The 25,539-nt window shown below is 46.7% G+C and overlaps 1 protein-coding gene across 2 annotated transcripts in view; it reads right to left on the bottom strand.

Annotated features, from left to right (window-relative positions):
- The window catches only part of STARD3NL (STARD3 N-terminal like), a 63,741-nt gene extending 38,539 nt beyond the window's left edge, over window positions 1-25,202 (bottom strand). For both annotated transcript variants that reach the window (XM_077269259.1, XM_077269260.1), the window contains exon 1: window positions 24,893-25,202. The gene's annotated coding sequence lies outside the window, so the exon portion shown is untranslated. The remainder of the gene's footprint in view (window positions 1-24,892) is intronic.
- Window positions 25,203-25,539: the final 337 nt, after the last annotated feature.

Raw genomic sequence — 25,539 nt, 5'->3', positions numbered from 1 at the left:
CGGCCAATGGCAAAAAAGTCACCCAATCATCCTGATCAGCAGAAACAAAACATCTTAAATAAGTTTCCAACGTCTGATTAGTTCGCTCGGTTTGGCCATTCGTCTGAGGATGGAAGGCCGACGAAAAAGACAAATCAATGCCCATCTTAGCACAAAAAATCCGCCAAAATCTGGACACAAACTGGGATCCTCTGTCAGACACAATATTTTCAGGGATGCCGTGCAAGCGAACCACATTCTGAAAAAATAAAGGAACCAAATTGGAGGAGGAAGGCAACTTAGGCAAGGGCACCAAATGGACCATTTTGGAAAAACGATCACACACCACCCAGATGACAGACATTCTCTGAGATACTGGAAGATCTGAAATAAAATCCATGGAAATGTGCGTCCAAGGCCTCTTCGGGACAGGCAAAGGCAAAAGCAAACCGCTGGCACGAGAACAGCAAGGCTTAGCCCGAGCACAAATCCCACAGGACTGCACAAAGGAACGAACATCCCGCGACAAGGAAGGCCACCAGAAGGACCTAGCCACCAAATCTCTGGTACCAAAAATCCCAGGATGACCTGCCAACACCGAAGAATGAACCTCGGAAATAACTCTGCTGGTCCATCTATCTGGGACAAACAGTCTCTCTGGTGGGCAATGGTCAGGTCTATCAGCCTGAAATTTCTGCAGCACTCGTCGCAAATCTGGAGAAATGGCAGACAAAATCACTCCCTCTTTGAGGATACCAGCCGGCTCTGAAACTCCCGGAGAGTCAGGTACAAAACTCCTAGAAAGGGTTTCAGCCTTCACGTTCTTCGAACCAGGCAGGTACGAGACCACGAAATCGAAACGGGAGAAAAACAACGACCAACGAGCCTGTCTAGGATTCATGCGCTTGGCAGACTCGAGATAAATCAGATTTTTGTGATCAGTCAAGACCACCACACGATGCCTAGCTCCCTCGAGCCAATGTCGCCACTCCTCAAATGCCCACTTCATAGCCAACAATTCCCGATTACCAACATCCTAATTCCGCTGGGCAGGCGAAAACTTTCTTGAAAAGAAGGCACAAGGCTTCATCACAGAGCCATCAGAGCTTCTCTGCGACAAAACAGCCCCTGCTCCAATCTCAGAAGCATCCACCTCGACCTGGAAAGGAAGAGAGATATCAGGCTGACATAATACTGGAGCTGAAGAAAACTGGCGCTTCAGCTCCCGAAAGGCTTCCACTGCCGCAGGAGACCAATTAGTCACATCAGAACCTTTCTTGGTCAAATCCGTCAAGGGCTTAACCACGCCAGAAAAATTAGCGATGAAGCGACAGTAAAAATTAGCAAAACCCAAGAACTTCTGAAGACTCTTAACATATGTAGGCTGAGTCCAGTCATGAATAGCCTGGACCTTGACTGGGTCCATCTCAATAGTAGAAGGAGAAAAAATAAAACCCAAAAAGGAAACCTTCTGTACTCCGAAGAGACATTTTGAGCCCTTCACAAATAAGGCATTAGCACGCAGGACCTGAAATACCATCCTGACCTGCTTCACATGGGACTCCCAGTCCTCAGAAAAGACCAAAATGTCATCCAGATACACAATCATAAATTTATCCAGATATTCTCGGAAGATGTCATGCATGAAGGACTGGAACACAGAAGGAGCATTAGAGAGTCCAAAAGGCATCACCAAGTACTCAAAATGGCCCTCGGGCGTATTAAATGCTGTTTTCCATTCATCCCCCTGCTTAATACGCACAAGGTTATACGCACCACGAAGATCTATCTTGGTGAACCAACTGGACCCCTTAATCCGAGCAAACAGATCAGATAATAATGGCAAAGGATACTGAAATTTGACCGTGATTTTATTTAGAAGACGATAATCTATACAAGGTCTCAGAGAACCATCCTTCTTGGCCACAAAAAAAGAATCCTGCACCAAGAGGGGAGGAGGACGGGCGAATATGTCCCTTCTCTAAAGACTCCTTTATATAACTCCGCATTGCGGCATGTTCTGGTACAGACAAATTAAAAAGTCGTCCCTTAGGGAACTTACTACCAGGAATCAAATTTATAGCACAATCACAATCCCTGTGAGGAGGCAGGGCACCGGATCTGGGCTCATCAAATACATCCTGGTAGTCCGACAAAAACTCAGGGACCTCAGAAGGAGTGGAAGAAGCAATTGACACCAAAGGAGCATCGCCATGAATCCCCTGGCAACCCCAACTTGAAACAGACATAGCTTTCCAATCCAGAACTGGATTATGGGCCTGCAGCCATGGCAGACCCAAAACGACAACATCATGCAGATTATGCAGCACAAGAAAGCGAATCACCTCCTGATGTACAGGAGTCATGCACATGGTCACTTGAGTCCAATACTGAGGCTTATTCTCAGCCAATGGTGTAGCATCAATACCCCTCAGTGGAATAGGGAATTCCAAAGGCTCCAGGACAAAACCACAGCGCCTGGCAAACGACAAATCCATCAGGTTCAGGGCAGCACCTGAATCCACAAAAGCCATAACCGAGTAGGATGACAAAGAACAAATTAAAGTAACAGACAAAATGAATTTAGGCTGTATAGTACCAACGGTGACAGATTTAGCGATCTTTTTTACGCGCTTAGAGCATGCTGAGATAACATGAGTTGAATCACCACAGTAAAAGCACAACCCATTTTGACGTCTATGATTTTGCTGCTCAATTCTGGTCAGAATTCGGTCACATTGCATAGACTCAGGTCTCTGTTCAGAAAACACCGCCAGATGGTGCGCAGATTTGCGCTCCCGCAAACGCCGATCAATCTGAATGGCCAAAGCTATTGAGTCACTCAGACTTGCAGGCGTGGGGAACCCCACCATAACATTCTTAATGGCTTCAGAAAGACCTTCTCTGAAATTTACAGCCAGGGCACACTCATTCCACTGAGTAAGCACCGGCCATTTCCGAAATTTTTGACAATACACCTCAGCTTCATTCTGGCCCTGAGAGAGAGCCAGCAAGGCCTTTTCTGCCTGGTTCTCAAGATTAGGTTCCTCATAAAGCAATCCAAGCGCCAGAAAAAACGCATCCACATTCAGCAATGCAGGATCTCCCGGCGCCAGGGAGAAAGCCCAATCTTGAGGGTCGCCACGTAACAGGGAGATAACAATTCTAACTTGCTGAGCGGAATCACCAGAGGAACGAGGTCTCAAAGAAAGAAATAATTTACAATTATTCTTAAAATTCAGAAACCGAGATCTATCTCCAGAAAACAACTCAGGAATAGGTACTTTTGGCTCAGACATAGGACTGTGAACAACAAAATCCTGAATGCTTTGCACCCTTGCAGCAAGATGATCCACACTAGAAGTCAGACTCTGAATATCCATGTCTGCAGCTGAACTCAAAGCCACCCAGAGATTAAGGGGATGAGAGAAGCTGGACAGACTGCAGCAAAGGGAGAGGAAAAAAAAAAAAAAATTGTACTCAGGACTTCTCTTATCCCACTTCTGCGATGCATTAAACACTTTTCTGGCCTGCTGTACTGTTATGATCCCAGTGGCTTAGGATCACAAATCTAACCAGCTAAGTCAGAGATAATAGGACAAGCTCTGGGGATGTGGTAACTGGACTGACCGCAAACCTGATCCTAACCAAACACACTAAAGGCAGCCGTGGAACGTTTCCTGAAATCCTAGACGTCTCTTCACGGCCTGAGAAACTGACTACCCCTAGAGATAAAGTAAGACCTCACTTGCCTCAGAGAAATAACCCCAAAGATATAGAACAGCCCCCCACAAATAATAACGGTGAGTTAAGAGGAAAAGACAAACGCAGAGATGAAACAGGTTAAGCAAATGAGGCCCGCTAACACTAGATAGCAGAAAATAGCAAGGGATCTGTGCGGTCAGTAAAAAACCCTATACAAAAATATCCACGCAGAGAATGGGAGAACCACCACACCAACTAACGATGTGGGGGGAGCAACTCAGCACCCCAGAGCTACCAGCAAGCAGAGAAATCACATATTAGCAAGCTGGACAAAACTCATAATATTCTAGGAAACATATTGAACATAGATGAGCAAGAATAAGCAAACAGAACTTAGCTTCTCATGGAGAGACTGATAACGGATGTAGACAGGAGCAATCAGAATAGCACTGAATACAACGACAGCAGGCATAGACTGAGTGTCCAAGTGAGCTTAAATAGAAAACCAGCCCACAGATAACGAGATAGCTGATGCCAGTCACAAACCTGCAGAAAGACAGCACTCACACAGTACCACTTGTGACCACAAGAGGGAGCCCAGAAATAGAGTTCACAACAGGTAACATTTGGGGTTTAGGTCAGCTGTGTAATGTCCACTGACATTAAGCCTAGAGATCAGTAATGGAGCGGCATCTATCAGACAAACGTATATTAACTGCAATACTGGATTTGTAATTTATCTAATTTCATGTGCAATTTGCAACCTACAATACGTAGGCTGCACTACGGGACTACTAAAAATGAGAACAAGAAGTCATGTCTCAGATGCAAATAATAAACTTAGATTTAAAAGCTCTGCAGTTTAAAACATTTTATTGACTACAATAACGGCAGTATAGATAGTTTTATTATAACAGGTGTAGAAAGAGTATTCAGACCGGTTTGAGGAGGAGATCACAAGAGAAAATTGATCAACAGAGAATCCTGGTGGATCTATATATTGAAAACGCTAGTACCTCTAGGTATGACCAAGAGGCAAGATAGAATTCATCATTATGAATGAACACTAAATACATGATGAGTACCGTATATACTCGAGTATAAGCCGAAATTTTCAGCCCAAATTTTTGGGCTGAAAGTGCCCCTCTCGGCTTATACTCGAGTCACGGTCTGTGGCAGGGTCGGCGGGTGAGGGGAGAGGGCGCTGAGGCATACTTACCTAGTCCCGGCGATCCTGGCGCTCCCCCTGCCCGTCACACTGTCTTCAGGTGCCGCAGCTCTTCCCTTGTACAGCGGTCACGTGGGACCGCTCATTAAACTTAAGAATATGGACTCCACTCCCATAGGGGTGGAGCCGCATATTCATTTCTCTAATCAGCGGTGCCGGTGACTGCTGATAGAGGAAGAGGCTGCGGCACCCGGAGACCAGCTGTCTGGGGGAAGGAGCGGGACGCCGGGAGCAGGTAAGTATCGCATATTTACCTGTCCATGATCCACACGCCGGGCGCTGCTCCATCTTCCCGGCGTCTCTCCACTCTGACTGTCCAGGTCAGAGGGCGCGATGACGCATATAGTGTGCACGCCGCCCTCTGCCTGATCAGTCAGTGCGGAGAGACGCCGGGACGGGACGCTGGGGAGCTGCAAGCAAGAGAGGTATGTGTTTTGTTTTTTTTATTGCAGCAGCAGCGTTATATATGGCACAGATTTATATGGAGCATCTATGGGACCAAACTGACCGGTGCAGAGCATATAGGGCACAACTTTATAATGAGCATCTATGGGGCCAAACTGAACGGTGCAGAGCATTCCATATGGGGCAGCTTTATAATGAGCATCTATGGGGCCAAACTGAACGGTGCAGAGCATATAGGGCACAACTTTATAATGAGCATCTATGGGGCCAAACTGAACGGTGCAGAGCATATAGGGCACAGCTTTATAAGGAGCATCTATGGGGCCAAACTGAACGGTACAGAGCATATAGGGAACAGATTTATAATGAGCATCTATGGGGCCAAACTGAACGGTGCAGAGCATATAGGGCACAGCTATATAAGGAGCATCTATGGGGCCATACTGAACGGTGCAGAGCATATAGGGCACAGCTTTATATGGAGCATCTATAGGGCCATAATGAACGGTGCAGAGCATATAGGGCACAGCTTTATATGGAGCATCTATAGGGCCATAATGAACGGTGCAGAGCATATATGGCACAGCTTTATATGGAGCATCTATAGGGCCATAATGAACGGTGCAGAGCATATATGGCACAGCTTTATATGGAGCATCTATAGGGCCATAATGAACGGTGCAGAGCATTCTATATGGCACAGCTATATATGGATAATATATGGGGCAATAATCAATGGTATGGAGCATTATATATGGCACAGCTTTATATGGAGCATCTATGGGGCAATAATGAATGGTATGGAGCATCTATTTTTATTTTTGAAATTCACCGGTAGCTGCTGCATTTTCCACCCTAGGCTTATACTCGAGTCATTAAGTTTTCCCAGTTTTTTGTGGCAAAATTAGGGGGGGTCGGCTTATGCTCGGGTCGGCTTATACTCGAGTATATACGGTTGTTTTTTTGGGGACTTATGTATATGGATATTGTATATTTGTACATTGTTTTTTATATTTTTCTACACACTGGTCACAAATCTCTTATGAGATATGATAGCTTCATATATGTCTATGAGGGTATGTGCACACGTTGCAGATTTGACTGTAGAATTTTCTGTGCAGATTCTGCATTTCTTGGCAGAAAACGCAGGTCAGAATCTGCGCCTTTTTTTGGTATGTGCACACGTTGCAGATTTTTCTGCTGATTTCTTCCTTTTTTTTACCTCTGCAGATTTCTATGGAATGGGTGCAGAAACGCAGCAGATCTACACAAAGAATTGACAAGGTCCTTTTTGAATCTGCTGTGTTTTCTGTGCAGATTTTTCTGCACCATTAGCACAGCATTTTTTTTTGCCATTGATTTACATTGTACTGTAAAATCACTTGTGGATCTGCAGCGTTTCTGCGTGGAAAAAAAAGCTGCAGGTCTGCAGGAAATCTGCAACGTGTGCACATATCCTGAGGCTGCTCTGAAAGCCGTGGCTTGTTCGAACATCTGAATGAGCCCTTTCTATTCAAGGTGTATGGAGATGACTAAACAGTCATGGTCCGTTATGTAATTCTAGGTAAAACTCATTAAGAACCATCTTTGTACTGAGACACATTTAGGGTATGTGCACACGTTCAGGTTTTTTCGCGTTTTATTCGCGTTTTTTCGCGATAAAAACGCTATAAAAACTCATTAAAAACGCATGCATTATGCATCCTATCATTTAGAATGCATTCTGCAATTTTTGTGAACATGATGCGTTTTTTTCCGCGAAAAAAACGCATCGCGGTAAAAAAAGCAGCATGTTCATTAATTTTGTGTTTTTTTCGCGTTTTTTCCCGCTATTCTATGATTGGGAAAAAACGCATAAAAAACATAAAAAATGCGGTAAAATCGCGGTAAAAATCGCGGTAAGAAACGCATGCGGATTTCTGGCAGAAATGTCCGGTTTTTGTCAGGAAAATTTCTGCCAGAAATCCTGACATGTGCACATAGCCTTAGGCTGTGCTCATAAGGAGTCTTTGGTGTCTGTAAATACAGTGCCTAAAAGTAGTATTCAACCCCCTGCAGATTTAGCAGGTTTAATAAGATGCAAATAAGTTAGAGCCTTCAAACTTCAAACAAGAGCAGGATTTATTAACAGATGCATAAATCTTTCAAACCAAAAAGTTTTGTTGCTCAGTTAAATTTTTATAAATTTTAAACATAAAAGTGTGGGTCAATTATTATTCAACCCCTAGGTTTAATATTTTGTGGAATAACCTTTGTTTGCAATTACAGCTAATAATCATCTTTTATAAGACCTGATCAGGCCGGCACAGGTCTCTGGAGTTATCTTGGCCCACTCCTCCATGCAGATCTTCTCCAAGTTATCTAGGTTCTTTGGGTGTCTCATGTGGACTTTAATCTTGAGCTCCTTCCACAAGTTTTCAATTGGGTTAAGGTCAGGAGACTGACTAGGCCACTGCAACACCTTGATTTTTTGCCTCTTGAACCAGGCCTTGGTTTTCTTGGCTGTGTGCTTTGGGTCGTTGTCTTGTTGGAAGATGAAATGACGACCCATCTTAAGATCCTTGATGGAGGAGCGGAGGTTCTTGGCCAAAATCTCCAGGTAGGCTGTGCTATCCATCTTCCCATGGATGCGGACCAGATGGCCAGGCCCCTTGGCTGAGAAACAGCCCCACAGCATGATGCTGCCACCACCATGCTTGACTGTAGGGATGGTATTCTTGGGGTCGTATGCAGTGCCATCCAGTCTCCAAACGTCACGTGTGTGGTTGGCACCAAAGATCTCGATCTTGGTCTCATCAGACCAGAGAACCTTGAACCAGTCAGTCTCAGAGTCCTCCAAGTGATCATGAGCAAACTGTAGACGAGCCTTGACATGACGCTTTGAAAGTAAAGGTACCTTACGGGCTCGTCTGGAACGGAGATCATTGCGGTGGAGTACGTTACTTATGGTATTGACTGAAACCAATGTCCCCACTGCCATGAGATCTTCCCGGAGCTCCTTCCTTGTTGTCCTTGGGTTAGCCTTGACTCTTCGGACAAGCCTGGCCTCGGCACGGGAGGAAACTTTCAAAGGCTGTCCAGGCCGTGGAAGGCTAACAGTAGTTCCATAAGCCTTCCACTTCCGGATGATGCCCCCAACAGTGGAGACAGGTAGGCTCAACTCCTTGGAAAGAGTTTTGTACCCCTTGCCAGCCTTGTGATCCTCCACGATCTTGTCTCTGATGGCCTTGGAATGCTCCTTTGTCTTTCCCATGTTGACCATGTTTGAGTGCTGTTCCCAAGTTTGGGGAGGGTCTTAAATAGTCAGAAAAGGCTGGAAAAAGAGATAATTAATCCAAACATGTGAAGCTCATTGTTCTTTGTGCCTGAACTACTTCTTAATACTTTAGGGGAACCAAACAGAATTCTGGTGGGTTGAGGGGTTGAATAATAAATGACCCTCTGAAAAAACTTTTCCCAATTTAAAAACAAAACAAAACAAAGAAATAACATTCTTTTTTGCTGCAGTGCATTTCACACTTCCAGGCTGATCTACAGTCCAAATGTCACAATGCCAAGTTAATTCCAAATGTGTAAACCTGCTAAATCTGCAGGGGGTTGAATACTACTTGTAGGCACTGTAGCTCTGCTAGGGCTTCTGTCTGGAGCCCTGAAAAACAGAATTTGTCAGAACAGCCGATGGAGCCATTGAGTTTAATGAAGCAGACATAGTCACTTTGCGCTTTGTCTGACCTCTTTACAGCCGTTCTGCGGCGTGCACAAAAGTACAGTTGACTATGCTTCATGTCTGCCTCAAAAAGGCAGAAACTGTCGAAAAGGAGATCAGACACACAACAAAGTGTCTGTCTACTTCATTAAAGTCAATGGTCTCATGGGTAGATAAACCCAAACCCTGTTTTTCAGGACTTTAGACTGAAGTCAAACAGGTGCCAAAGACACAATGTGAACAAGTCTTAAAGGGAACCTGTCACCCCCCTTCATTAGCGTCCCCGGCGCCTGCGCTGTAAGTTCGAAGGGCAGCGCAACTGTGCATGCCCGGATAAAATACTTACAGTGCAGGCGCCAGGAACGCTAATGAAGCAAGAGGAGGCGGCGCCCGACACGCACAGGCCCGGAGTGACGGCTGTGCTGCGTCTGATTAGGAGGGAATGACCCGCCCCCGGGACCATTTCACGGTATGAGGGGGCACATTTTATATAAGCGTTTGTTTTAGCGTATGCAGGGAGCATAACTAAAAGAGCCACCTTATCAGAATGCAGCATTAGTGCTGCACAAGGTGGCTCTTTTAGTTACAAATGCCTGGGGGGGGGGTGACAGGTTCCCTTTAAGTATATCAAAAGTGATAAAAAAATAATAGTTTAAACAATGGTCAGAATATTTGTCCTACGAAAAGGAAAAAAGACTTTCTATGAGGGTTCCTGCACATGTGAAAGCCACTTAGTCTTCCTACGACAGGGGGAGTCGTCATTAAATAATCTCATTACTATATTATCGTTCTGTACAACCTCCAGATTGTATGCAGCAGCAATTCTGAGCCCACAGAAGTCAATGTGGCCCTACTATACAACTACTCCACTCTATAAGAAAACTTGATTGTGATTGATCAAATTGTTCTGTTTTTTTAATGGAGCTTGACTTCAGAATATAAAGTGCATGCGGAAAGGCCAATACTAAACATTCCAAGACTCGCCCATTCCAGGTAAAAGTCACTTAAGATCACTTGCAGGTTGCTTCTTTATAGCTCAAAGTATCCCAAGGACATGTTTATTGTAGATAAGGATTCTGATCAGTTGTTGGCACATGACACTATTCCCTCCATACATGTGTAAAAGTCACATGAACAGTAATGTACAATTAAAGACCTGTTGAAGAGCTGTTTGGCATTTAAAATTTTAAAGAGATGGAGAGTGCCATTTTTCCTTCAATTTTTGAATGGTACGCCACTGGCTGTTCTTGAACGCACCCGAAGACTTTTGAAGGTCTGGTTCATCTCAGCTCAAGCTATAAAGGAGTGAATAACAGATGATGCTAATAAACATCTTCCCCACATGTTATTTTAGAGTAGGATTCTGATCAGATGCTGTCACATAACACTATTCCCAGCGTACATATGTACCAGTCATGTGAACAGTAATGTACAATTAAGCATCTTTAACATGTGAAAATCAGCTGAACAAGAATTTGTAAGCATGCCCTTCACAAATAGTTGCCCTTGTAAACATGTCAGAGATCAGCTGATTGCATACCATGTTGGACCTGAAAAGATCTGTTTATTGTCAACAGCACATCCTCAACACGTTGCCAAAAATCCAACACGGAGATTGGCAAATTGCAGCACGCGTGTCACATCCGCACCTCTGGTTGTTCCAGTCACGCCCGTGGACCAAGACAGCCAAGGGTTTAAACAGTGGCCAACGGGCCATACCATGCCCTCCGCCACCCACTGCTATCCACATCCTCGAGATGCAAAAGTCACTTCATCACGACTATTGGGCGGAAAGTCAGTGCACACATGAAAGAACAGAGCAGAGTGCCGGGAGAACGAGGCGAGAAGGTGTTGTTTTTTTCGTATGTGTATGGGATATTTGCATGTGGGGCTTATACTGAACATAGGGGGGCTATGTGGGGGCTCATAATGTATATAGGGGGCTATGTTGTAACTCATACTGTATTTAAGAGGCTAAGGGGGCTTATATTGTATATAGAGAGGCTATTTGGGGGCTCACACTGTATATAGAGAGGCTTTGAGGGGGCAAATACTGTCTATAGAGGACTATGTGGGAGCACATTCTATATATAGGAGGCTATGTGGGGGGCTCATATTGTATATAGCGGCTATGTTGGGGCTCATAGTGTATATAGAGAGCCATGTGAGGGCTCATACAGTATATAGAGAGGCTATGTGGGGTCTCATACTGCATATAGAGAGGTTATGTGGGTGCTAATACTGTATGTAGGTGGCTGTGTGCAGGCTCTTACAGTATATAGGGTGCTTTGTGCCCAACTCGCACGGTATATAGAGGTTGTCACACTTAATTCTGTTCAATATTAAGTGATACAATTAATATAAAATAATTCTAAGTACCGTATATACTCGAGTATAAGCCAACCCGAGTATAAGCCGACCCCTCTAATTTTGCCACAAAAAACTGGGAAAACTTATTGACTCGAGTATAAGCCTAGGGTGGAAAATGCAGCAGCTACCGGTAAATTTCAAGAGTAAAAATAGGTACCAATAAAAGTAAAATTAATTGAGACATCAGTAGGTTAAGTGTTTTTGAATATCCATATTGAATCAGGAGTCCCATATAATGCTCCATAAAGTTTGATGGGCCCCATTAGATGTTCCATATTAAAATATGCCCCATATAATCCTGCATAAAGGTTAATAATGGCCACATAGATGCTCCATACAGACACTTGCCCCTTATAGTGCTGCACAAACGTTATGGCCCCATAGATGATCCATACAGACACTTGCCCCATATGCTGTGGCTGCAATAAAAAAAAAAAAAATCACGTACTCACCTCTCCGTCGCTCAGGCCCCCACACTTTTAATATTTACCTGCTCCTCTTTCCTGTGTGGCTCCGTCTTCAGCGTTCTCCGCACTGACGTTCAGGCAGACGGCGCGCACTGACCACGTCATCGCGCCCTCTGACCTGAGCGTCACAGCCAGAGGACGCCAAAGACGGAGCCACACCGGAACGGAGGAGAGGTGACTATCGTGCAGCGCTCCCCCTCCCCGTATATTTACCTGCTCCCGGCGTGGTCCCTGCAGGTCCCTGCTTCCAGCGCTGCATCTTCTTCCTGTACTGAGCGGTCACATGGTACCGCACATTACAGTAATGAATATTGTGACCGCTCAGTACAGGAAGAAGATGCAGCGCTGGAAGCAGGGACGTGCAGGGACAGCGCCGGGAGCAGGTAAGTATAATTACACAGCCCCTGCTCCCCCTCCCCTCCTGACCCCTGGGTATGACTCGAGTATAAGCCGAGAGGGGGACTTTCAGCCCAAAAAAATGGGCTGAAAATCTCGGCTTATACTCGAGTATATACGGTAATATATTTATATTAATATTGAGCAAAATAAATTTCAGCCTATTAGTTCAGCCCTCCACGACAGTCACAGTTTCTTTTGTGGCCCTTTGGTAAAATTAATTTTGTATGGGGATGAAACAACTGATTTAACAACAATTCGTCCCCATCAGCCTGTATAAAACATAACAGGTGACAGACAATCGACTTGTTACATGCTGTATCAGAACGGCAGCTGACAATACCACAATGTCAGATTGGGTAGAGAAGTATGGCTGGATAACACCTTTTGATGTTCCTTAAAACCCCAAATCTATGGGGTAATGTTTCTCCTTGTGGAGAGTGACAAGCCAAGCCTGCATTGTCAGGGTAAGACATTCACCATGCGAGAAAGAGGACTTGAACTCTAGTGCCACCTATAGGAACAGTCAAAATCGACTATATAACGAGCCTTGCCATATGACTTAGGATAACAGCAAAAAACAGAATCTTTTGCTTTTATCATTTAAGCATATAACAAGGCTTGTTAAAGGGTTGATGCTGGCTTCTAGTATGGCTACTTACAGTAGGTGGCACTAGAGTTCTAGTGCTCTGTCTGAAGATGCAATTTGCATATGTAACACCCCAGGTAACCGGTTGTTACAGTGATGTTGCCTTCCCTTCTGGGAGGGTAATATCATGCTTGGAGGCAATGGAGTTCTCTTTACCAGGTAAGGCACTCACACATAACACATTCCAAATCCAGGCCAGAAGGGGGAGCTCAGGACCCGGATTCAGGGGAGCTTCCCTCAGCTATAGGCTTCCTGGTCTGGAGGAGGAGTCAGGAAGTAGGTAGAGTCTCCAGGAGAGAGAAATAGGGGAAGGACGTCTGGAAGAGACGGGGAGGCCTAGGAGCCATGTGGGAGCTGCAGCCTCTGGAAAGAGAGATAACCTGAGGGGTTGAATGTGGTGGAGCTACAGAGGAAAGGAGCAGAGGAGAGATAAAAGGGCTCTGAGGGGAACTGTGACCGGGCACCCTCAGAGCCAGAGCGCAGCAGCCGGGTACCGGGAGCCCGAGGCTTGAGTGGGACTCTAAGACACTTAGCAGAACCGGAGGGCTAAGAACTTTAAGTGTTTGGCCCACACCACGCCTGAGACGCAGCAGCACCTGAAGAGCCTGGATCATGATAGAGACTGTTGTGAATTTGCTTTTTGCTCCCTCTAGTGGTTACTAGTTTTTTGACTCTGGTTTTTCTGTCATTCCTTTTATCCGCACCTGGGTCGTTAGTTAGGGGTGTTGCTATATAAGCTCCCTAGACCTTCAGTTCAATGCCTGGCAACGTAGTTATCAGAGCTAGTCTGCTGTGCTCTTGTCTACTGATCCTGGTTCCAGTTATATCAGCTAAGTCTGCCTTTTGCTTTTTGCTATTTGTTTTGGTTTTGTATTTTTGTCCAGCTTGTTCCAAATCTATATCCTGACCTTTGCTGGAAGCTCTAGGGGGCTGGTGTTCTCCCCCCGGACCGTTAGACGGTTCGGGGGTTCTTGAATTTCCAGTGTGGATTTTGATAGGGTTTTTGTTGACCATATAAGTTACCTTTCTTTATTCTGCTATCAGTAAGCGGGCCTCTCTGTGCTAAACCTGGTTCATTTCTGTGTTTGTCATTTCCTCTTACCTCACCGTTATTATTTGTGGGGGGCTTCTATCCAGCTTTGGGGTCCCCTTCTCTGGAGGCAAGAAAGGTCTTTTGTTTTCCTCTACTAGGGGTAGCTAGATTCTCCGTCTGGAGCGTGTCATCTAGAATCAACGTAGGAATGATCCCCGGCTACTTCTAGTGTTGGCGTTAGGAGTAGATATATGGTCAACCCAGTTACCACTGCCCTATGAGCTGGATTTTTGTATTCTGCAGACTTCCACGTACCTCTGAGACCCTCGCCATTGGGGTCATAACAAGAGACCCTGTAAAACGGCTCAAGCTGCCCATCATGCAGGTACCTGTTCCAGGACAGGGGAAAGAAGACTTTGCCAGTAAGCTTCAGGCAGCAGGGACCTCATACAATAGCGCAAGGAGGAAAAGGCTAACGGACCTCACCTGGGAGAGGGATCTACCTTTGCCTCCAGGCCGGCCGGACCACAGCTACACCTGTACCTGCTACCCTGGACTGAGGCCTACTACTACATCAGTAAACCAGGTAAAGGCTGCAACGCTGTGTTCTTCACTTATTTTCTGGCAAACTACCATCTCCGCCATACACCTTGGGAGCCCTGGGGACCCCGCTTCCCCCGTGGAAAGCATCACCATCCAGCCGCCATACCATCACCCCAGAGGACCCCTTTAAGCAGCGTCGGTCCCTACTGACCGAGAACCACATGTGGTGTCACGAAAATAGACTTCCAAAATACCCCTTAAAAGACCGTTCCCCTTTAATTGCGCGCCAAGGGCCACGGACCGGGTCGCAGCCACCGTGACATCCCCTTTAAGAGCGACCGGACCCGATACTGAGTACCCCACGGCCCTGGCGGGCGTTCCACATATTTAATACTCAATACACATTAGACTAACATCGGCTACACTTACTGATATTGAAAGGTTCGGCTCAGTCTAATGTGTAATCGGGGCCTTTGGCTAATGATGTCCGGTGTAATGCTTGCACCCTGACTGGGTGACGCAAGCGTGGCATTGTGGCACCACTGTGAAGCAAACCAGACTACCCTGGAGGGACATAACTAAGCAGCTACCTTGTTGCTCACTGGAGCCTCTAGTGGTAAGGTCAGGCTTGTGCGGCAAGTAGCTGCCAGGTACCACTCCAGGCTGGTGTCTGGCTGTAGCAGCTGATCCCACTGGGGAACGGAAGTCTATTGACAGGTTTCTTTCATCTGGACCGGCCCTGAAAGCTTGGGGTGGGGGAAGACTTTGCAGAAGACGCTGAACTAGGCTCATCGAAGACCTTACAGAAGGCCACCAGGAAGGCCAGAAGGTTCGAGGTGATGGGATCCCCTTCTTCCCAGATGGGGTTGAGCCACTCCAAGGCATCTCCTGTTAAGTAGGACATTAAAAATCCTACCTTGACCCGATAAGAGAAAAAAAATAGGGAGCATGCCATTTGAAGTATCGTAAGCACTGCTCCAAGAACATACGGCGCTGCTTTGGATCCCCATTGTACTTAGGCGGATCTGCTGGCAAGGATAAAATTTTAGGAGCGCAAATCAGATGTGGAGGGACTATAGTTCATGGTGGTGAAACGAAAGTCTGAACTTCAGATTGGGTAAAGAATTTATTCAGTTGCTCATGCTGGCAGGAAAAAAGTTAATCTTTCTCCGAGAGCAAAGGCTCATGGGATTCAGCAGGGACCACCGCCTGAGCAAACTGTAACGCTCGCACCCTGACTTGGTGGCGCGAACGTGGGATTGTGGCCCCACTGTACCACAAACCAGACTACCCTGGAGGGGCATGACTAAGCAGCTACCTTGTTGTTCACTGGAGCCTCTAGTGGTGAGGTCATGCTTGTGCGGCAGGTAGCTGCCACGTACCACTCCAGGGCGGTGTCTGGCCGTAGCAGCTGATCCCACTGGAGAATGGAAGTCTATTGACAGGTGCGGGCAAGTACGGACGAGCACGACTGGTACTCAGGCAGGCACGGGTGCCACTCTGGCAGGCAGGCGGGCACTCTGGCAGGCACAGCTGGCCTTCTTGGCAGGCAGGCATGGATAGCGGGACTGGAACTGGTTCGGATAGGACATGAACATAGGCAGGTGGGAAAAGGGAACAGGCAGGAACCAGTTCAGACTGGAGGGATTGGAAGCGGTTGGAGCCAGTACAGACTAAAGGAGCAGAACCATGGGATGCAGAGCAGAGCAGAATCACAGGATACGGAGCAGAGCGGAACCGCAGGATGCAGAGCAGAGCAGAACCGCAGGATGCGGAGACTAGCAGAACTGCAGGATGCGGAACAGAGCAGAACCGCAAGGTGAACAGCAGAGCAGAACCGCAAAGAGTAGCACCGCTGGTATCGGAGCAAACAGCAGGGGCCCAGGATGCGGGGCAAAGAGCAGAGCCGCAGGATGCAGAGCTAAGAACAAAGCTGCAGGATGCGGAGCAATGAGCAGAGCTGCAGGAGGGTACGGAGGACGCATGCAGACGTAGGCGGAGCTGAAGAAAGAGGCGTGACAGTGGGTAGGACTTCATGGAGGAAGAAAGCTTTAGTCAGCAGCCCTGCTGAACGCTAGAGTGAAACTAGCCTAACTGAGAAAGTACGTTGCTCAGGCATCACCCTAGGGGTGGAGATGCCTTAAGTACCTTATGCCTCTTGGCAATTGGCTGGGGACACCTTAGGAAGGTGCACACAGTCTCTATAAGAATCAGGAAGTGACGGGGTCGCCGCCCTAAGCATACAGCCAGGAAGTATGCAGCAAACAAGGACATGAGGCCCAGAGCAAGGAGCCGGCAGAAGACAGAACTCACAACATGACCCAGAGTGGTGAGTAAGATGGGAGATGGGAAGCCATGCAGTGTTGTTGTTGGGTGAGATAGCTGATGACCGCAGAATCAGTTGACAGCTATTTAAAGTGTATGATGTGCGGTCTTTAAGCTTGCTTCACAGATCCATGTTTCGCAGTCCATATGGACAGAATACAGGTTATAAGCCAGAGCCACAAAACAGCGACTTTCATAAATCTATACAGAAAGGCTAAATTACTAAGCAGGCTAGCACAGTATGAAGGGATGCGTGGGGTACGAGGCATCCTTGTGTTGCAGATGTGACATGTGCATGTCAGTCTGCGAATGTGACGTGAATGTGCACGGCGGTCTGCAGATATGATATGTGCAAGGCGGTCTGTGGATGTGATATGTGCATGGCAGTCTGCGGATGTGATATGTGCATGGCAGTCTGCGGATGTGATATGTGCATGGCAGTCTGCGGATGTGATATGTGCACGCCGGTATGCGGATGTGATATGTGCACAATGGTCGGCGGATGTGATATGTGAACGGCGGTCTGCAGATGTGATATGTGAACGACAGTCTGCGGATGTGATATGTGCACAGAGGTATGCTGATGTGTTATGTGCACAGAGGTCTGTGGATGTGACATGCGCACAGAGGTCTGTGGATGTGACATGTGCACGGCGGTCTGTGGATGTGACATGTGCAAGGCAGTCCGCGGATGTGATATGTGCACGGCAATCTGCACAGATGTGATATGTGCACGTAGGTCTCCAGATGTGACATGTGCACAGAGTACTGTGAATGTGATATGGTGATATGTGCACGGCAGTCTGCGGATGTGATATGTGCACAGAGGTCTGCGGATATGACGTTAGAACAGTGGTCTGTGGATGTGATATGTGCACGGAGGTATGCTAATGTGATATGTGCACAGGGGTCAGCGGATGTGACATGTGCACGGCGGACTGTGGATGTGCTTTGTGCACGGTGGTCTGCAGATGTGATTTGTGCACGGAGGTCAGTGGATGTGATTTGTGTACAGCGGTCTGTAGACTTAACCCAAATCTCTGTCCTATTTAATCCTTGCGCTTTCATTTACTGACTTTCCACTAAGTATGCAATGGCCCATTTATAACATGCTGTAATAAGAGAATGGATTAAATACATGAACTAGTAACGCGGTTATTGGTAACTGTGCTTAGAAACTGGCTGGTGACCGGATCATGCAGCTTATGAAATACCCTATTATTATAATGATGACCATACACAACAAGCACATTCTACCTTTTGTGTCTCCCCTATTTCCTCATAGATTGTAAGCTTTGTATCTTGTGAATTTTGTGTTACTTTGCACTGAATATGTCCCCGCTCAATTGTAAAGAGCTGCAGAACATGTTGGCATTATAGAAATAAAATTATTATTATTTTGAACAAGGTACATTCATCTATGTTAAATGGATTGTAGCAAAGCAATTCCATAATAACTACATACACTAATTACAGCCATACCTTTAAAAAGCAGAAGGAATCCAAATAAAAAGGGAAACAGCTCCCCCTACAAGATTTCCCAATGTTCTTCTGAAAATGGGAAATTGATCTAGGGAAATCTCTATCAACTGAGGATAGAGCAAAGATTCTCTTATTCACATTCAGATCTTCATTATGTGCAGTATCACAGGAGAGGAGCTATAAGATCTTGTCAAGGTGGTATAGGTGCCCCTCCATTGTACATACTATATTTCCAACAACTCCTGATACCTGTTGGAGGTGCTTACAGGGAACCTGTCACCCCCAAAATCGATGGCGAGGTAAGCGCACCATCATCAGGGGCTTATCTAAGCCCCCGATGTTACCTGAAAGAGGAGAAAAAGACGTTAGATTATACTCACCCAGGGGCGGTCCCGATGGGTGTCTCAGGTCCGGTCCGGAGCCTCCCATCTTCATTCCATGACGTTCTCTTCTGGTCTTCACGCCGCGACTGCGGCGCAGGCGTACTTTGTCTGCCCTGTTGAGGGCAGAGCAAAGTACTGCAGTGTGCATGCACCGGGCCTCTCTGACCTGTCCCGGCGCCTGCGCACTGCAGTACTTTGCCCTCAACAGGGCAGACAAAGTACGCCTGCGCTGCAGCCGCGGCGTGAAGACCAGAAGAGGACGTCATCGTAAGAAGATGGGAGGCGCCGGACCGGACTTGAGACACCCATCGGACCCGGACCGCAGGGTGAGTATTATCTAACCTCTTTTTCTCCTCTTTTAGGTAACATCAGGGGGTTATCTACAGCATTACAGAATGCTGTAGATAAGCCCCTGATGATGGTGAGCTTACATCACCATCAATTTTGGGGGTGACAGGTTCCCTTTAAAAGAGATAGGCTCCTACTTACATATTTGGTGGGAATGCCCCCCTCATAAACAATTTGTGGCTAGCTGTTTTTGAACTCCACAAGTTATCAATCTCACAGATTCAACCTACAGTGGGCCTAGCCTTGTTATCCTTATGTGGCCTATCGATATCTCCGTTCAAGAAGGGCCTGCTCAGACACTTAATTACTGCTGTCAGGAATTTAATTCCCCGATTTTAAAAACAAGAGAAATTCCCTTCACGTGCTGAATTTGTGGCAGAACTCAATGACATCTACAGAATGGAACAAAACGATAAGTCAGATTTCAGGAAATCCCGATAAAAAAATGTAATACATGGGCCCCCTGGATCGTATTTAGGGAGACACCTGAATTAGATCTATGGCGTTCAAGAACCTAAATCATTCACGTATTTATCCTTCTCCTTATATACCCATCTATTTTTCAATGATTAATTTATAGGCTTTTCAGGGATGATGATACATCTCTGGACCGTTTTGTCTGTCTGCAGCCCAGATGGTGGAGAGACCTGACAGTTACGTTTCCTACCACACATATCCCATTCCTCCTCCTAATCCTGTCCCCCCTTTCTTCTTCTCTACTTCCTTTGTTTGTCCTCTTTCTTATCTAGATTCAATTTTATCTCTTTTGAATAATTACTACAATACTGATGGAAGGTGTTATTAAATATCTTTGTTTTTTTATTAGTAATATTTTACAACAATGTTAGGAACAGTGATATCATATGATAGAGTACAAATCCATATAGATTTGTGGAGATGTTGTATTTTGATTCTCGAGCAGTTTGTAAGCAATATCTAATAATTTTACTGATATATGGTAATTGATTGTACTCCTGTAAGTTATGTTCCCATAAACTTGAGTTATACAAAAAGGGAAAACAGCTGAACAATGACATCCATTACTGCTGCTCTTCAAGTGTCGGAAGAAGACCTGGTGCGGTTTATAACAGTCTGTAATCTGTGGAAGCATACAGTCATGAAGAAGTTTCTACTTCAGAGAGTAAGGGGAGTTGAATATCAATAACTCCTCTTAAAGGGAAGGTACCGCGTTTGTAGATCATTAATAAATCAATGTAATAAATCAATGTAATGTAACATAACATGCTGTTATAACCAAGTTTTGATTGCATTTGAAACATATTTTGTGTGTTATAGGAGTTTAAAGAAGGCACTGGGGGCTGACATCTTGCTTTCACAGCAGCAGCAGGACACTATCAGTGTCATAATACGGCACCCCATGGTCATAGGAGATAACAGACCACCCTGACCCTATCTATTGTAAAGGAGCAGTCACTGCTGTGAACTGGGCAAGCCTCTGTGGGCTGCACAATTCATAGTAGTGTGAGTGTTCTGCTGCCATTTACATGGAGCACTCTGATCTGCCTCTAACATAAGGAGTACTGCTTCCAGCACAACGGATCCTAGATTGACGGCTGAGGGGAGTAAATTGCAGGAGAAAAGTACCGGCAGAATAGCAGAGACATCAAGGAGGAACAGTGTACCATTATTGGAGCAGGAGCTGCGGGTCTGCAGTGAATAGCCAGGCATTGTGGAGGGGGGTAAGAGGATCGTGTAATCTGGGTGAGAGAGGCTGATGGGAGAGAAAGAGATGGTAACTGCTGGTGATAGCAGATCACAGGGCAGTCACACACTAAATGGCGCTGCCCTGTGATGCTGCTCTTCATTCTGCCCCAGGGATATTAGACCACCCAAAAGGGGAGGGAAATGGTGATGTCAGCAGTTACTGCCCCAATTTTTCAGCTAAGGCCCCTTTCACACATCAGTTTTTTACCGTCAGTCACAATCCATTGGCACGACGGATCAACGGATCTGTCGCAGATTGTGAAAAACTGATGCGACGAATCCGTTTTTTGGACGACTCCGGCTAGCGGATCTGACTAATTGGATCGGAGCATGCTCAGTTAAAAAAAAACGGAATCCGTAGCCGGTTTGACGGATCCGGCGCCCATAGGCTTCCATTCTAGCAAACAACGGATTCATCGCTGTCCGTTTTTTTGACGTACACAAAAAACATTACTTTGTCCGTTGTCTCCGTCCGCCGGACAATTTTCGATGGATCCGGCAAACGACGGATGAAACGTGAAGCCATCCGTCGTTAATACAAGTCTATGAGAAAAAACGGATCCGGCGGCATCAGTCGCCGGATCCGTTTTTTTCAAATTCGACGGATTTCGACTGATGGCAAAAAAATGATGTGTGAAGGGGGCCTAAAACAGTAAAGCTGGTAAGGCTTGTTTCACACTTCCGTCTTCTGGCTGGCGTCATAATGCTTTGTTCTGACGGATCGACGTACGTTGTTAAAATTGTGAAAAATGTGTGTAACTCATCCAGTGTTTTGACGGATGCGGTGTTTGAGAGAGAGATCCTGTTTACTCAAAAAACGACGTATCTCGACGGGACTACAAAGACAGAAGTGTGAAAGAGGCCTAAGTCTCACTATAGCTGCTTGAGGGTCTAAAACGGAAAATGCTTTCCCTAGTGGTAAATATATGTATTTGTCACAAAATATAAAATATTTTTCATATAGAAATGTTTGCAGTACATTTTAATTACTATTTTAAGCTTAATTTCACAAAAAAACAAACTATAAGAAAACTGGCGGGACCTTCCCTTTAATACCTAAGTGGGGCATTCACATAGACGTATTATCGGCCCTGGTGTACAATCATATGAAAGTCAATGTAGTGCATTGAGAAGTAGTCTTGTCCATTTTGTGACCGAGAGTGCTAGTTTCATTCTGCATGCAACGATCTATGATGAGGGTCAGATGACAACATTTCATCCAGACGCAGTCATGTCCACAATTTGCAGTTGTAACTGGACCATGAGTTACCAATCTTTATATCAGGTCCACTACAGCAACTTGAGCAAGGTCCAACCAAGATCTCCTCCATATGCAAGACCGACTACAACTACCTCTTTGTATCAGAACAGCCCTGCCCCACATAACAGACCAAGCAGATCTGGTAGTTGGGAATTGGCACCACTACGAGCTCTCCTCAATACATCGACACCAGTTTTAGCTGCCCCCGTTAGATCAGCCCCAGTATGATAGCTCCACATTAGATCAGCACGAGTATAACGATCTCTCCGCAATAGATCAACGCCAGTATGAGCTCCCCCCATTAGATCAGAACCAGTATGAGCTCTCCCCATTAGATCAGCACCAGTATGAGGATAGCTCCACATTAGATCAGCACCAGTAAGGCTACGTTGAGCGTCCCTTGCGCCCTGTCTTGTGCGTCTATATGACGCATGCGTCGTAAAACGCAGTACAAAGCATACCGGCGCATGTCCATGCGCCCCCCATGTTAAAGATAGGGGCACATGACGCATGTGTCGGTATGCGTCGACGACGCTGCGCCCAACAACGCAAATGTGAACATAGCCTAAAATGATCTCTCCACAATAGACAAACGCCAGTATGAGCTCTCCCCATTAGATCAGAACCAGTATGAATCTCACCACTAGATCAGCACCAGTATGAACTTCGACATTACATAAGCACCAGTATGAGCTCTCCCCATTAAATCAACACTAGTATGAGCTCTTCCCATTGGATCAGCAGCAGTATGAACTCTCCCCAGTAGATTAGCATAAGTATGTCCTCTTCCCATTTCATCAGCACCAGTATGAGCTCTCCCCATTAGATCAGCATCAGCTCTCCCCGTTAGATCGGCACCAATATGAGCTCTCCCCATTAGATGAGCACCAGTATGAGCTCTCCTCATTAGATGAGCACCAGTATGATCTCTCCCCATTAGATGAGCACCAGTATGAGCTTTCCCCATTAGATGAGCACCAGTATGAGCTTTTTCCAGTACATCAGCCCAGTATGAGCTCTTCCCATTAGATCAGCCACAGTATGAGCTCCCCCATTAGATTAGCACCAGTATGAGCACTCCCCATTAGATCAGCCCCAGTATGAGCTCTCCCCATTAGATCAGCACCAGTATGAGCTCTCCCCATTAGATCAGCACCAGTATGAGCTCTCCCCATTAGATCAGCCCCAGTATGAGCTCTCCCCATTAGATCAGCACCAGTATGAGCTCTCCCCATTAGATCAGCACCAGTATGAGCTCCCCCATTAGATCAGCACCAGTATGAGCTCTCCCCATTAGATCAGCCCCAATATGAGCTCTCCCCAGTAGATCAGCCCCAGTATGAGCTCTCCCCATTAGATCAGCCCCAGTGTGAGCTCTCCCCATTAGATCAGCACCAGTATGAGCTCTCCCCATTAGATCAGCACCAGTATGAGCTCTCCCCAGTAGATCAGCCCCAGGTTGAGCTCCCCTCCATTAGATTAGCCCCAGTATGAGCTCTCCCCATGAGATCAGCCCCAGTATGAGCTCTCCCCATTAGATCAGCCCCAGTATGAGCTCTCCCCATTAGATCAGCACCAGTATGAGCTCTCCCCAGTAGATCAGCCCCAGTGTGCTCTCCCCATTAGATCAGCCCCAGTTTCAGATCTCCCCATTAGATCAGCCCCAGTGTGAGCTCTCCCCATTAGATCAGCACCAGTATGAGCTCTCCCCATTAGATCAGCACCAGTATGAGCTCTCCCCAGTAGATCAGCCCCAGGTTGAGCTCCCCTCCATTAGATTAGCCCCAGTATGAGCTCTCCCCATGAGATCAGCCCCAGTATGAGCTCTCCCCAGTAGATCAGCCCCAGTATGAGCTCTCCCCATTAGATCAGCACCAGTATGAGCTCTCCCCAGTAGATCAGCCCCAGTGTGAGCTCTCCCCATTAGATCAGCCCCAGTTTCAGCTCTCCCCATTAGATCAGCCCCAGTGTGAGCTCTCCCCATTAGATCAGCCCCAGTGTGAGCTCTCCCCATTAGATCAGCACCAGTATGAGCTCTCCCCATTAGATCAGCACCAGTGTGAGCTCTCCCCATTAGATCAGCACCAGTATGAGCTCTCCCCATTAGATCAGCACCAGTATGAGCTCTCCCCAGTAGATCAGCCCCAGGTTGAGCTCCCCTTCATTAGATTAGCCCCAGTATGAGCTCTCCCCATGAGATCAGCCCCAGTATGAGCTCTCCCCATTAGATCAGCCCCAGTATGAGCTCTCCCCAGTAGATCAGCCCCAGTGTGAGCTCTCCCCATTAGATCAGCCCCAGTTTCAGCTCTCCCCATTAGATCAGCCCCAGTGTGAGCTCTCCCCATTAGATCAGCACCAGTATGAGCTCTCCCCATTAGATCAGCACCAGTATGAGCTCTCCCCAGTAGATCAGCCCCAGGTTGAGCTCCCCTCCATTAGATTAGCCCCAGTATGAGCTCTCCCCATGAGATCAGCCCCAGTATGAGCTCTTCCCATTAGATCAGCCCCAGTATGAGCTCCCCTCCATTAGATCAGCACCAGTATGAGCTCTCCCCATTAGATCAGCCCCAGTGTGAGCTCTCCCCATTAGATCAGCACCAGTGTGAGCTCTCCCCAGTAGATCAGCCCCAGTGTGAGCTCTCCCCATTAGATCAGCCCCAGTTTCAGCTCTCCCCATTAGATCAGCCCCAGTGTGAGCTCTCCCCATTAGATCAGCCCCAGTGTGAGCTCTCCCCATTAGATCAGCCCCAGTATGAGCTCTCCCCATTAGATCATCACCAATACGAGCTCTCCCCATTAGAGCAGCACCAGTACGAGCTCTCCCCATTAGATCAGCACCAGTACGAGCTCTCCCCATTAGAGCAGCACCAGTACGAGCTCTCCTTACCAGTGCGCCGTTTCTCCTCCCTGCAGCAGTAGCGCCTTGTGCTTTCTTCTGCCGCCGCCTCTTCCAGTTCCCTCCCGTTGTTTTCGCTCCTCTCTGTCCGGCCTGTCATAGGCTCACACCGCTGTCACGTCCCGGGCAGCCTCCCGTCACTTCCCCGGTGTGGCCCCACCCTCTCCCGCCTCCTTGCGGGCAGCGGCCGCTCTATGTGTGGTAGGCGGCCATGGCCGTGACTCTGAGATCCGGGCTGCGGACGGTGACACGTCTGGAGGCTGCAGCTCGGAGCAGAAGCGTTGTGAGGGAGGGGAATGGCACCGGATTCAAGTTAGTCTGCAGTTAGCTATTAGATATTAGTTAGTTATTCGATTTTCATGTATGGCAGTTAGCTATTAGTTATTAGTTAGCTATTCGATTTTCCATGCATGGGGAATTATACATAGAGTGGATATTGTTTGGGTAAAATTTTGATCAGGACTTTGAGATGTTTATTTTGCCTACTTGTGGTCCTGGGTTATTCACATAAATCTCTTTTGTCGCAAATAATCAAACATACTCAATCGTACGTAAGTTCAATTTGAAAAGAGGTACCCTGGACCACTAGCACTCAAAATGACCAGCTCAATGTCCTGAACAATATTTGCCAAAAAAAA

Source organism: Ranitomeya variabilis, chromosome 6 (assembly GCF_051348905.1).
Source record: "Ranitomeya variabilis isolate aRanVar5 chromosome 6, aRanVar5.hap1, whole genome shotgun sequence".
In the NCBI taxonomy this organism is placed as follows: Eukaryota; Metazoa; Chordata; class Amphibia; order Anura; family Dendrobatidae; genus Ranitomeya; species Ranitomeya variabilis.
The sequence above is the reverse complement of the archived record's forward strand: the minus strand, read 5'-3'. Positions and strand labels throughout refer to the sequence as shown.